We start from the raw sequence: 14,711 nt of genomic DNA, 5'->3' as shown, positions 1-14,711 counted from the left end.
CTAACACAAGCAGAGTAAGTTCACCTGTTCATCTACCCTTACATAGGAGTTCCATAAAAGGATCTGCTCTGTTCTCAGGAAACTGTATCTCACAAGCACAACCAGTCACTGGAACAACAGCCTGGTTCTCCATGACGGCCTTGTGGATTCAGTTCTGAAACTCACCTGTCCTTGCCACGCAGAGGGTTCACTGGAGGCCCTGACTTAAGGCACAGCCTGATGCAGGTCTAAACTTGTCCGGTGTCAGTGCTGTTTAGGTGAAGCTCCAATAGATCTTCTCACACCTTAGGGCTGCTTCTGTGATGACGCGAACCATAGTACAGAGAATCTGACTAGCACTGTGGCTGACTCACTGGGAGACACATACACTGTCATCTCTAACAAGAGCTGGGACTGGTACGACCACTCTCTTTTTACTGTTATGCTGAATATTGAATATTCATTTGTAGCAGATGAGATCAGTATATTTCAAAAGTGTCCAGGCAAAAAAGAAAAAAAAGGTGTTGGTGCTCTACACTTCCTACCACCTTCAGGACGTCAGCTCTCCCACAGACGTTTAAGAACCATGAACACTCTCAGACAGTCTAATCTAATCTGTACACCTGAAACTAGGGACTGGATACAACATTTTGCAAGAACTTTTAAGAGCTATTAACCAAAATTTAGAGTACTCTACCTCCTCAAAAAGTACATTATTTTACCAGAAAAAAAACCCCACTCAAATCTAACAATATGAAATGCTAATTTTCTAAACGGTAATAGTTTAAAGATTGTATCAAATATGCACCATAGACAAAAAATACCCACTGTCAGAGACATGGGTCTGTATTCATGGCAGCGTTCACTATTAAAACCCGGGCAGTTGAGAAGAATGTCCCAGCATGGTTAAAAATACTGTCAGTATTGCCATGCTCTTTTAATGTAGACACGCCTGTTTGACTTCATTACAGGTGGAAAACATTTGCCAGTTTCCACTGCCTCCAAAATGTGAAGCTGAACAAGCACTTTCCAAGAAAGAGAGAAGATGATCACTATCTCTCTGATAGACATCATGATGACACAAGTGTCTATGCCCGCACAGTCTGTCTGTACAGCTGGGGCGCAGACATAAAGAGAATCTTCTTGTTTTGCCTCTCCTCCACATGTTTAGATCTATCTCTGAGTCAGTGGAATCACTGGGGTTTGTCATTGTCGTACCGTGCCACCCGGCAAGGTTTCACAAAAGAAAACAAAGATTGAAAAGAAACACACTGTTTTTCTCTGAACTTTGAAGGATGTGTTCCAAATCATCGTTTTTTGTTTTTTTTTCTTCTAAGCTAATTTCATGTGTCATGCTTCACAACCAGTTGTAAACACATTTTTAATATTTTTGAGCCAAAGGCTGCATAAGCACAAATGCCGAAACAGACATGTCAAACCTCTCTAAAAGAAACCAGAAACCAATGTATTTGGGGTGGGCCATACCCAGAGAAACCACATAACCAGCATCTCTCCACCCAGGGATCCCGTGAATCACAAATTAAATGCCCGGGAAGGGGCTTTGCCCACCCATACATGGCTTAGGCCTATAATTAGTGCTGGCATCACCAGGGTCAGTCCACCAGGGACTAGCTCTCTCACACAGAGCCCTGTAATTGTTCAATACCAGCACTGCACTTTGAGCTGTGAAAGGGCTTCTGTTTTACCAGAATCAAATGGGACTTTTCAATTTTAGCTTAAACATAAATGGAAACACCGTAAAAAATTGTCTCTGGGCTTAAAAATAGCACATCCTCTGGAACTGCTACTGTTATCCTTTACAAGGATCTGAAGAGAGGAACTCAAAAGTCTGCATACTATTAGAAAGAGGAAGAACTGTCAGAAAGATGAAAAGAGAGAAAATGAGATCAAAGAGGAGAAGAAAGGAGAAAAAGAATTAGAAAATAAACATGAGAACATCAAAAATGAGAGGGTATGTAAGAGTGGGTGAAAGAGTGGAAAGAGGGGAAAGAGAGAAAGAGAGAGGGAGAGAGAGGGAGGAAGAGAGAGAGAGTGAGAGAGAGAGAGAGAGAGAGAGAGAGACCAAAGCACTCATCAAAATATCTTGTCTGGCTCTTTCCCATGTGTCAAGACTGCTACTCCTGTAAAGATGGTCAGGACTGAAAAGTTCTAAGATATGAAAAGGGAAAAAGAGCATGTGGGAAACACTGCAGCTGTCGTGTGTGCATTTACACCAGATTAGTGGATTTTGGGGGTTAACGGCTCCAGATTAACTCAGTGGTCCCCAGATGTATCTTATTCTTTTTCATGTCAGACCCGTTACTAAACTTATCTCACGCAACCGGTGTTTTTTCTCCAACACTCCGTGCTGGGAACGGCTTTGGTGGCATCTCAGTCATGGCCTTTTGTCTGAGTCTACGTCTCTGATCACACAGAACAGATAAGAACATCTCTACTTATGACTCTTATTTTTCAGCTTAACACAGGCTGCTTTTCAGCGACAAAATGAAACATAATAGGCAGAAATTCTTCTGTAGACGTCTATAAACAGTGGACTGAAAAACCTTTAAGATTTGCAAAGCCTTTCTTAAAAGAGGCCAGTTTCGGATGTTTATGATACCTGTCCAAAGTAAGACTCCTTCCACTGGCATGGCTCATCATGGACACGGCTCATCATTTGTGTCTTAGCAACATGATGCTTTGCAGTGGATCACTCAACGGCACTTTTCCACATTCTCAACCAGTGCACTAACAGACCTGATTCGGCTGATCGGGGGGCGATTGGGTTATGCAGTTTTGAATCAGGTGTCTTAGTGCAGGACTGAAGCTGAAACATTCACGGTTGTGGTTCTTGAGGGATATGACTCTGTGAAGTCACGCAAGCCTTGCATGTCAGTTTTGGAGGCCATGGAGGAGAATACAGGAAAATGATATTCAAATCAGATGGATGCGGATGTACCAGCTACTTGATTATGAGAATGTTCAATGTTTCTGTGCTTCAGTGTTTTGATATGTTCAACGTTCAGTTTGTTTTAGTGTTCCTCTGTGGTCCGTTATCATAATGTCTAACAAAAACTGTTTTTTCATGTACAGTTGACAGACTTTCCCTGATGAGCATGAAAACGTGGAGCAAAAAGATATGGTTAAGGAAAAATATAACTTGAATTATATGGGGGGAAAAAAGAGTTGATCCTATCTCACATGTTTGGTTGGATAATGGCAAAGAATACCTTACAAGCAGCTATTAGATGATACATGTATCAGTTCCTTAATTCTAAGGGAGAAAGAGATTTTAGAGAAAATTGTTTAGTCAGCAGAAAATCTTAAATAAATCTGTTTACACACTAGCACTGTGACTCAGTGGACAGATAAACAGTATAAAGATTAGTGGACTGTGAATCCACCCAATGGTTCATGCACCATTGGTCCACAGTTACATATTTCATTAAGATTCTGAAGTATGAGCTTATGTTTGTTTGTGTATGTGTGTGGGTGTATGTGTGTGGGTGTATGTGTGTGGGTGTGTGTGTGTGTGTGTGTGTGTGTGTGTGTTTGTAATGGTTACACCTGGTGAGTGTCATGTTGTCATAATAACTAACCCCACAGGCAGAATGAGTGAGAAAGACTCACAAGGACCTGAACACCTGTTTCAGAATGTGGAAGATATCAGTGACGCACACTATGGAAATTCTCTGTGACCACAACCCTGGGAGGGGAACTATGTCATCAACAAACAGACAGTCCAAGCAATCAGAGTGAATTTAGAAGATTATTGAATACAGAAGATTATTTTTCATGAGTTCAGATATGCTTTTGCAGGCCCATTTTACACAGCCTCACAATTATCTTACATTTTAAAGTTAATTCAGTAAAATTAAAGGAGAAGGTGCATATATATGTTCATATATATCTAGATATTTATATTAGATATATATCTACATATGTATCTAAATATACCTATTAAATAGACACAGTAGCTAGCTAAGCACACAGTAGATGGTGTAGTTATTCACACTACATGTGGTTTTATCTGTAGAGAAATCTTGAAATTTTGTCGAGATATTGCTTTACCTGTGAAGTACATTCATTTGAAACAAGAGGGAAGAGTTGCACAGTTGAATAAACATGGGAAGAATAACAAAGAAAGAGAAAAAAAAGAGAGACTTGAGAATACTGTAGTACGTGGAAGGCCTCAAACTTAAGAGTATCCTTCTAATTTTGGCAAAATGACTGACTACAACACACTTTAGAAGCGACTAAATATTCAAGATGTGTACGTGCGGTGGACTTGGCTATGTGACAGAACTATGCTGAAGGCAGTCTACCACTACTTACTGAAGCGTGTCTGAGCAAGACTGGATGTTTGTCTGTTTACTGGAGCAAGAACATCTTGTTGTCTTTGAGGAGTTTGCAACAAGGAGGCCCGAAGTCGGGCCACGCTCCAACACATTTAATCCCCAAGATAGCCGTCTGCTAACCCCAAAAACCAGACCAGACCTGCTGCACAATGCCAAGTTTTGGACTTCAATCTCAAAGCATCTTAACTGAGATCAGGGTGGCAAAAAGAAAAAAAAATAGTCCAATCTAGTTCAGAGAGGATACTTCTGAGGATGTTTTAAGGTCTCAGTTTAGACGCCTGCTGGTAATCAGTTAACATCTCTTGTTGAGGATGTAGCGCTTTTATGAACACAGCTGCCCCTCCTGAGCGGGAATCGTGCCAAGGGCATCCTTTCTGGACTTGCCTCGTCTCCACCCCGCTCATTACTTTCTGCATTTTTAGCGTGTGCCAGCCAGATGAGACAAAGCCATTTGGCAATCTACACTGCCATAAACACACGCACAGGCTCAAAAGCTGTGCCCAAAGCTTCAGCGCTGCTTTTCGTCACGCCTTAAACAAGCCCACTTGTCCTCCCCGCCGGTGCTTTTGTTTAGGGCACCAAAGCGGCAAGTATGCACACTTGTCTTTTCCGACTGGGAGTTCCCCATGGTTAGAATGTGAGCATGTTTCTTTTATCATGGTAATTTTGGATACCAGCACTGTTTCCCTTTCATGTCTGGACATACAGAAACATCTAAAGTAAAAACTGCTTGTCACTAAACCGCAGATTGTCAAGGTGGATGGTGCAGTGTTCTAAACATAGATGGTAAGTCGTGAGATCACATTCAAATGCATGATTTGATTAGATGGCCACAAAGCTAGAACTTTTCTTAACACACAGTGTTAACAGACATAAAGCTGATACACTGAGCCCATGATGTGGCCGTGTTACATATATCAGTGAAGTCCATGCAATCAGATCTTTGTTTCATTAGCTGGCGCAACTAATTTGTCTAATTCCAAAACTTCCTTCAAAAGTGTCGGAATTATCTGTGCACCACACAGATTTAAGGTCTTCACAAAATGGCCTCATTTCTATTGAAGTGGAACAGCCTGCACTTACACACAAGGGAACAGCTGTAAAGAGTTTGGCCCAGACCAAATTCTGCCTCTGAGGCAACCTAGTTCTGTACCTAAATTAAAAGTTAGACACGAAATGTAAAATCCTTCTTCTTGCTGAGTCTGTAGAGACATCTAAGAGCTCTAATCCTTGAATAAGCGAGGTACGAAAATCAAATCTAATAATAAACAGGTGAGAAACGACCTGACCGTCCTCCGTGCACCTTTACACGATACGCTTAAGAGTACAGACATATTCACATGGCCATTCACATGTCTATTAACATTCTGAATACTTGAAAGATACCTTATGGTGTCATGTAATATATCACATTTCCAACAGGTCTCCTGTTCAATTTTCACTCCAACAACAGAGAAATACAATCGCTGACCCACCCTCTTGCCTCACAATAAACTCTACTTTCACATTGTTGATTAACAGCCCTGGAGTCTAAGCTTGTACTCCAGCAATCAGTTTCCATAAGGAAATGTGACATGTACTCTTTATGCAAATGAGGGACTAATGAAAAGAATGATATTATCATAATGGTGTTTTACTACAAAAGAGGCCATTTTGATAATACAATCAGTTGTAAACTAGCTGGACAGTTGGAGAAAAAGCATTTTGTGTATACATTGTCATGCAAATTCAAGGGTTCTTATGGACTATGACTTGATGGCACTAAACCAACTGATAAAGTAATCAACATTCACTGGAGTTCTGTAACTCACCTTTGACCAGATAGCCCAGATTAATTAGCTTGGAAAATCCACTACAAAACTGCTACACTGGGTAATTGAGCAATCCTTCTCAGTGTGATGTCTAGACTTTACTGCCTGTCTTCATGGTCTCCGTGGTGATGTGATAACTTTGGACTTGGCTTGAGAGTCTTAAACAAATTAACAGCGACCCTGTATCAGTCAACTCCTCTGTGGCTGGAACAGCAATCAGTTCAAATATACTTAAGCTCAGCCTCCTCTTCATTTTGCTTTACCTTAAAATTCTTTCTGAGGTTAAGGAGACAGGTAATGGCAATTTATGGGTGCTTCTTTGCCTCCCTCACTCTCTGCCCCAGGGTGTCCTCCAGAAAGTTTAATGTCTGAAGCTCACCTCTGACATTGCAACTTCAATGAAAGATAAAAACAAGTCTCACACTCAAGCTCAACTTCTCCTGAAGCCTGAGGGTATTCATATCTATTGGCTGGCACATCATCTAGCGTGGAATGTTCATTTTCATGTTTCTATTGCCCTCATAGCAGCATCTGAAATCAATTCATAGGAATCAATGTGACTATACAGGAAAGTATGAAAACGTTTAGCCAAATCGACGGTTTGCTAAGATATAAGATGAGCAGGGTGTATAATACCAAACCACTCTGTATCCTTATTTAAAATGTCAATAAAATATTGTTTCAGTACGCTTAGTCTCAGGGATGTTTGTCAATCTCAGATTTCCAACCACAAATACACTTGATTGGTCCACCCACTCTCTGCACACCTGGTCCAACGAGGAGTCAGGTGTTACTTGGCTGAAAATCAACACTATCCCGACACACATCATCATCATGGAAAACACAGACAAGATGGCAGTTAGCGAAAGAGAGGGAACAAACACCTGTGAGTCACTTAGGAGTGGAAAAAATAGACAAAATAGAGAATATGTCTCGGTTGCTGATTGAAGAGGATGTCCTCCTGGGCTGGGGGAGTGGACGATGATAGACTCTGACAGAACTGCTTAACTGAAGAGTGCATCAATAATTCCAGCTGTCAGCTCAGTCAAAGTGAACAGAATGGCCAAATGCACCAAAACCAGCTCATCTGGTAGGGTAAAATAGAAGAAAGACTCCACAACTAAATAAAAAAAAATTTCCTATCATAAAGGGGAAGCCCAGCCTTGTTGACATATGGGCTTCATTTTGATAATTGCCACTTTGTAATTTATCTGTCATCATGATTTTTTTTTTTTTTTTTCTGATAAGTTATTTCCGCTGGCCAATATTTACTGATTTTTGCATGCTGAACGAGCAAAAAGATCTTCACATCTTGTCTAAAAGATTAAGAGTAAAAAAATAAAAAATTACTGCTTTGTCTCGCTTTCTGAGAGAATGACGGAAAACAGTTTCAGTAAGATTTTGTACCATATAGAGGAAATGGTGCAGGCAAAAAAAATAAGGCTTTTTTTAACCAGTTTAATTTTTAAAAAGGTGAGAAACATTGTCTCATTGGAACTAACAACATAGTAGTAAATTAATGGTTTACTGTGCATTTAGGCCATTATGGAAAATTAATGCTTTACTGAAAAATACAGAACATTAAATATTCTTCAAACAAACAATTTTCTGTGACAAAGAGCAAGCACCCCATATGTAATAAAGGGTGAACCTCCCTTTTAAAATAAAACTATGAAAAGCAGAATTGAGGCTGTTTCGTTGACATATGAAGGACTGACACCAGATATGGAGCTAATTTACAGAGGAATGTTACCTGAAGTACTTTACAACCCGGGTGTCGCCAAGAGGCTATCTAATGAATGCATACCTATGTAATAAACACAATGCCATCTTTGCTTCTCCTCTTCTTCCATTCTTCCTCTCCAAGAAAGGGAGCATCAGACCCCTCCATTCATACCAGATTTCCTCACATGGCTGTGAGAGGAACGAGGATTCAGGGATTTGTCTTGGCCAGAAGCCCCCCTTTATCTGATTCTCTGATCAACAGTGTTGGGGATAAAAGAAACAAAATACCGGTCCGCTTCCCCACGTTTAGGGTCTGACTCTCAGATTACAGAACATCTTCTGCTGAGGTTTGGCTATGCATCTGCATTGGTTTGCATCTAGACAAAACAGAAATCACAAACGACCACCAAAGCCACAGGCCCAAATATTGTCAAATTTGGTCATTCAAATGTGCAGAAAGTACCACAGAGAAAATGAAAAAGAGACAGAAGCCAGCAACCTTGGAAGGAAGGGAATCCATGAGCTAGACCAATAAGCAGTTTTTGAAAAGTAGATTCTAGGGGGCAGCAGATAGTCTTACTAAGTTCCAATAGGGAGCTACAGAGTATTCTGGGTGGCTCTGTAGAAAATTAAACGCATTAACATGAAGGAAAAATCACTCAAATTGAACCATAATGCAAGTCTCAGCCAATAAAAGGTAGTAGTCAGTTGAAAGGAAAATGTGTCTCTTTGGGGTGTGAGACATTGTTTAATCCTACCAAAATACATACCTCCCAAAAAGCGCCCAAATTCTAGGAATTCTGTGGTTATCGAGAGGATATGAAATAGGCTTTCTAGGGTATACCAGCCAACTATAATCTAAGTGTCCTGGGGTCTCAGATTCCACAGAGTGGATTGACAAGCCCAGAGTCCCTGCCGTCAGAACCGGACAGGCCTTTATTTGATAGCTTACAGACGGAGAAATGAATTTCACAGAAATGAATTTAAACATCTGGTAGGGATAAGGATAGGAGGAGGGACCAGTCTTCTTACTTCCACAGTGGGCACAAGACACTGCTAAGATTTGCAGCACTTGCGCTTTAAAGGGTAGTTGAACTTGGAACCCACAACAGGAAACAAAGTTCTTTGAAGATTGTGCGGGGGTTAATAAAACACCAAGTGGCAAGCAAGAAAACATGTTTCAGATGCAGTGTTTTCAATAATGTGAGAGAAGGAGATTGAGGAATTTAGAAGCAACCCTCCATAAATTAAGAACTATTCCCTATTCTCAGCCAACCAGTCAATGACCTTCTCTTTGACCTGGGAAGAACAGAAGGTCAAGGGGCCTCAGTAAAAAAAAAAAACCTCATTGCTCTGTGGCCATTTTACCTCAACAGCACCCCTCAACAGAAAGTGAGGAGTGCTTTCTGAGAATCATCAATCCAATGTTCTCCAAAGAAAGATGCTTTACTTCGTTTGGATTGGGAAACACCCTGCGGAAGTGATTTATTGCTGGGTTCAAAAGTTAAAACCAGGGGTCTTTGAGAGTGTTTTTTAACTGTGTTGTATGAACTTGAGTAGCAAAAAATTTCTCACGGAGATACATACCACAGGTAGAAGGGTTAACAAGCACATGTAAAGCTATTCTGCCATGCAGAGCATGTAGTAATCCTTCCACGTGCTAAGTATGAGCTAAAAGGGGGTAAGAGAGTGAGTCAGCAAGTGAGTGTATGCGAGTGTGTGTGTGTGTGTGTGTGTATGCGTGCGTGCGTGTATAGAGATCAGAGGTAATTATGGTCACTGAACTATGGGCATAATCTTCTTTTATCTGCAGCGAAGGACAGAGAGAAAAACAAAACCAGAACTGAATCAAACAGAGAGATAAGCACAAGGGTGCAAGAAAAACCCCCCCAAAAAACTCTGCCTCTTAATTCAATTCATCTCCTACTAACAGGAGAAAAAAAAAAAGAAAGTCAAGTCACAGAAACTCCTCCAATTTGGAATGTCAGTGGAGGTGTGCTATGTTAGATTGGACAGTGGGTTCTCTGGATTTGTATGAAGTGAGGCAAACAGGACCAGCGTGGTGACAAGCTAGGCCTCAGAAAATAAATGACGCTAAATAAGGCCATTGTCTGGTCCAAGTCAACCACACCATTCAGAGAATAGGACATTCAAACGGTCACACAGACCCATTGTGTCAGCCCTGTTGGGCGGTGTCCTACCTCATGAGACTTGGCAGGATCCACAAGGCTCTGCTCCCTCCTTCTGCAATGAATGAGCGCTACTATACATCACAAGCTCTCCAGCAAAGACCTCACTGTCCACCTCCAAAAAGAAGCCAAATATTGTCCAGAAAAGAAAAACAATGATTGTATTTGGTAAGCAGTTTATGCTTAAAGCACCAGAGACTAGGTCCCACAACAGTATTGGCGAGTAATGGAAGTTGATGTGCAGAACATATTAGTCATCAAGTGCGGTCCAGGTTGGACTTTCAGTGGGAGGAATCATCTCTACATTAGTCCAGTTTGCCTTTCTTAGCCTGCTGAAATGAGCTGTAGGGAGGGGGGAGGGGGGCTGCAGGGTAGACTACCTCTGCATGTGCTTGCTTGGCTTTCTAACTGCAGTGTGGTCACTGTAATCTCAGAGACAGATCCATGCGAGTGCATCACAACCAAACTACTGAGGAAAAAAAAGGGTAAATCAAGGGATTTGCCATTTTTAACATTCATTACCAAGCACGAAACGTAAGCTTAAAAGATAAAACAAAGAACTGCAGAAAGAGAGATAACAAACACTAGAGATCGTATCAGTTCAGACAGCAGACAAAATAAGACTCCAGTTTAACAGCATTTTCCCATTATCATGTCATCCAGCAATGTTCACACAGAAGACACACCAAAGTTATTTTTAAAAAGTTAGCAGTTCTAACAGGGGATATTCCTGCTCACTGCAGGACATGGCTACATCTCTCACTTTCCAAACTTTCACGCTAGGATTGATGGCTATGGGTGGGCCAGCCATGTGACACATGGGTTAGTTTGGTGCTGCACCAGCTGGCAGAAATGGCTAAACCCAGTGCAGTCTCCTCTTCTGCCTCATTTACAAACATGAACTGCAGGGGTGGTAACAGCTCCACTCCACTCTGAGAAAAGCCGGTGAAACTCAACACCCAATTAATTTTCTCAAGCCCCACCAGAGAATAACAAGTGAACCTTCAAGTGGACCACAACACATTGGCCTGGGTATTGGGATCAAGCTTAAACAAAGGGATGTACATGCACAAAACACACAGATACACATACAGACACACAGACACACACAAACACACACCCTGACAGACAGCTTTGTTTGTTTAGCACCAGGATATCCCGTAACAACACCAAAACACAGACCTACTGAGAATAAACAAAGAATAAATACAAAGTTCTGTTTACCATGTGGTTAACAACTGCATACAATATAACATTCCAGTTAACATACGACCTGTTAAGGGAAAAATGGTGATACAATGCCAAAAAGGGGAATGTTAAAATGAGCTGGCATCTGAGCAATGTGTTTTCCAACCCATATTAACACCACAAAATTTCTAAAACAGAGATACACACACAATCCCAAAATATCCTTCTAAAAGATTCTCTCCTTTCTTTCTTTGATAAGTAGGCTTACATTTTCATGACTGAGCCAGCTGTTTGTGTGATAACTAAAAGACATTTAACAGAGAGAGAAATGCTGACTGCTCTGTCTGCTACAGTGCTGATGGAACAAGAGGTCAATGAAACAGTTAAAACATCTGGGATCTAAATGCCATGATCAAAGCCTTCTTTCACATGTGGATACTCACAGTCTCTGTACATCCCCAGCCTTAGGGTTGAGCTGGGGACAGAATCATGCTCATGCTCCTCAAACACATGCGTGTGCACACACACACACACACACACACACACACCCTTTTCCTTGAGAAATTTTAAATTAGACATTAACTCAACTCCAACTGATGCTGGAAAATCTTCCTCATGTAACCATGCTCCACTGTTCTTTCCCTCCATAATGAAAACATACATTTATCAAACCACTACTCTCCTCCACTGAAATTTCCCTTTTCTATACTCAGATGTGATATTAGCACCAGAGGAGAAATGCTGATTAGACTGATTAGTACCAAGTATTGGGGAATAAGAGCAATTCCTGTTTGGATACCTCTTCCTCGTACTCACTGTGAGTCATAACATAAGTTAAGACTTCCACAACAACGGTTCTAAAATTGCTAGAAACATGGTGGTACATGCAAAAGACTGAGTCAAGAGATAGTAAGGAGAATTGCGTTACACGGCAGCAATGAGACCCATACGACAAACAGGCTAGTGATTTAGGAGCGTAGAATCTCGGTGAATGCCTGGCATGCGAGCGGCTACATGCGAGTTAGTAATTCTATGGCTGCACGAGAAACCGATGAATGGATGAACCCATATGGTCTATTTCAAATGCATGCTGTGAGACCGACACATCACTTTCACCAAGTAAAGTGCTCATAACATCTTTAAATTGGACCTTGACATGATCCTCTAAAAAACGACTTTTTGAGACACTTAACGCACTGTTGATGGAATCTGTATGGACGAAGTTTAGATGCGTAAATGACTCTAATTTCTAAACAATAACGATAAGCTTTAACGTGGTCTCATTTGGAGGGGGAGGGAAAACCCCCTAAACACAGCAATCTAATTTCCATGCAGACTACTCAACCGGCCGGGATTACTTAATGGTCTGTGTAAATGCTTCACACAGTGACAGATGGCGAACGTTTCATCAGTAAAGGTGTTTGTCAGTATAACCCTAACTTCGGGATAAAATAAAAGACGAATCAGTCGTTATTTTATGTTTCAAGAGTTTCCGTAAAGAAAAAAATGCTGTTGTGGAGCTGTCAAACATCGTTTCCTACGTACAAGTTTAAAGAATAGGCTATAGGTTACACTTGATAATGACGGATCAGTAGTAGGTTGTGTCACTGCAGGTAGCCCTTGTGAGTCGGCTCAAAGAAAAGTGCATAATTTAAAGAGTAAACAAACACCGCTTGTAAATAGGATGCAAATACCAACCGTCTCGAATTGTAAACTGTTTTATTCCTCGCACATCATGGTATAACACTACGCACAGCCACATCACACTCAAATTGCCGGGGGTCCGACAGCTCGACTAGCGTACTGTCGGCAACTATCAACCTGATTCTGAAGTAAAACTGAATCATTTCTCTTATTCGAAGGGAGGTGTTTCGTGCTTTCAACATATTCACTATAAATTTTGCAATGATCCAATGCAGGTAATATTATACTTCTCATTTTCTTTTCTAGAACTGATGCTTCTCGATCAATGGCAAAACCAGAAACAAACTATCCGTAAATGCATTTCTAAGTATTATAATCAGACACATAAAATTCACGATATTATCGAAATCTGCATTCTTGAAATACCATTCTTACCTTATTCACTGGATCATCATTCAAGTTAGCGCTGCAGCTACTTGTAATATGTTAAAAATCCGGTTCAACTCAGCAGAGTACGGACCGACTGCAGGTGACATCATCCCTTTAAGACCCTATAGCGAACCAGTGCGCATGGTCAGACGATGGCAGAGCCAATGTCTTGTGGGAGCTGTAGTAACTCTTTAATATCACTCAAACAGCAATTTAAATTTCATGTTGAAAGCTGAAAGATTATTCTGTCATGTAGCAGGTAAGGAAGGCTAGAAGACGCATCATTTCGTTTTATGTATGCATATATGAGTTTATACAAGTTACACATTATCTAAATAATTAAGGAAAATTAACAGCCCATGTCTCGATCAGTTAAAATTTGAAGTGACTATGTGCTACCGACTAGCACACATTCAAATAGCTATGGAGAAACACTCAAAAATAAACTTAAAAATAACTTCAAATTCTGTATCTTTTCATTAACTGCACTAATTGGTTCTTTCTGGTCATCCTTCAGACTTGATGCAAACTATGTATTAGTGACACTGAAGCACTGAATACCTGCTCATTTCTCATCTTTCTCTAGGAAATGCTTGAAGACATGCTTCAGGAAACCTCTACACAGAGCAGACAACCTGAGTGATTATGCAAAACACAGACATTCTTACACCGCATCGCTCTCACGCTTCATCACAGTCTTTTTCACACAGAAGATGTAGTATATGTTTCCAGAATCACACTGTGTTATCTCCCCATATGAGGGACGTACATATGGTTGAGTTTTAAATGGGGGGTCAAAAAGCAAATGGTTCCTCCTTTGTACTGTTGAGAGTTTCTTATTGAGTTAAATGTTAAATGGTGCTCTTGTTTGCAGAGTCTCATTCCCAGCAATGAGATTATGTTTCTTCATGGGGAGTTCCTTTTCACTCTAGTCAGCCTGCTCCTCATCCATATTAAATTAAGAGCAGGGAGACAGTGATCTGGAGTCTTATCAAGACCTTAATGTTTTCTGGAGAGGCACAGGGACTGAGGCCCTCTCTGTGGAAGTCTATATGACTTAAGGGTATTCTGTAGAATACAGTTCCCTTCATGCTAGAGCCCCTTGGAGTTACTCCCCTTCTACAGGCTTGGTGAAAAAAACAGATGCTCGAGGGGTTCCACACATCATTCAAAGGCTGCGAGATAACTAACGTGACACTGAACGCTGGTTTAATTGTGCTCTGCGTGTACTTCTGGAGTTGGGTGATGATTTCCAGACATGCAGGCACCCTGTTGCTCCAGCCTCCACATGTCCAAGAGAGGATAAATCTGGAGAGAGGACTCTGTAAGGACGTAAAGCCTCCAGGATCCCAAGCAAAGACAGATAACTTGTGGTCTAGGTTTAGTAA

Source organism: Chanos chanos, chromosome 4 (assembly GCF_902362185.1).
Source record: "Chanos chanos chromosome 4, fChaCha1.1, whole genome shotgun sequence".
Taxonomy (NCBI): domain Eukaryota; kingdom Metazoa; phylum Chordata; class Actinopteri; order Gonorynchiformes; family Chanidae; genus Chanos; species Chanos chanos.
Note: the sequence above shows the minus strand (reverse complement) of the source record.